We start from the raw sequence: 841 nt of genomic DNA on the forward strand, positions 1-841 counted from the left end.
ATAATGTCTGGCAGTGCTCAGTTGCATTTTTATTTTTTCCCTTTTCTCTGGCTACAGGAAAGGTTCAGGAGCCAGTGCTCAGAATTAAAGATAAGGTGAATCCAAACACTTTCAGTTTTAGATTTGCTTGTTATCTATATGCTTCCTTTTAGAGATTAGATTTTGTACACCCACATCACAGGCAATTAATTGTGCCTTACAAAACTTACACAAAATAGCTCTGCTGATTGCCAGAGTTACTCATTATTCCAGCAACTATGAGGGGTAAAAGTTTCCCGTGTCGGACTCCTCTGGCACCTGATGTACTGCAATTGGCATGGCTTGGCAATTTATGTCTTTATGCTGGAGAGTGACAGTGGGTCCTGCTCACCTCTGCCATTTAAATGGCTTTCACTGGGGTTTTGTTTGTTTGTTTGTTTGTTTATTTTCCAGGGAACACAAATCACAATTGCTTGGGAACAAAGCAGGAATTTTATTTTTGCTTCTTCAGTACCGTAAGTGCTGATATAAACCCCACACTTAGTTTTTCCACCTGGACTACTGACCGCGCCGCTGCTGTGTCAGCTAGGAAACGACGGTCCCTGCTACTTGGCCAACTTATTTCAGGCTTCCCTCAGCGTTTTCCCCGACGGAGGCTCCCACCGGTTCGCCGCGGTGGCAGACACCGCATGAATCACCAGGGACTGTTTGCCTTGGCCCGCGGGGAATGGGATTTCCATTCCCCGACGTTTCCTTTGGTCGGCTTCCCTGGAAGCAGCGGTCCGGGGAGCACGGCGCTGGCCGGGGAAGGATGCGCTGAGCCGCCAGACAGAAACCACACCGCTTTTGTCTAGCGGGAACC

Source organism: Geospiza fortis, unplaced genomic scaffold, assembly GCF_000277835.1.
Source record: "Geospiza fortis unplaced genomic scaffold, GeoFor_1.0 scaffold200, whole genome shotgun sequence".
Classification (NCBI taxonomy): Eukaryota; Metazoa; Chordata; class Aves; order Passeriformes; family Thraupidae; genus Geospiza; species Geospiza fortis.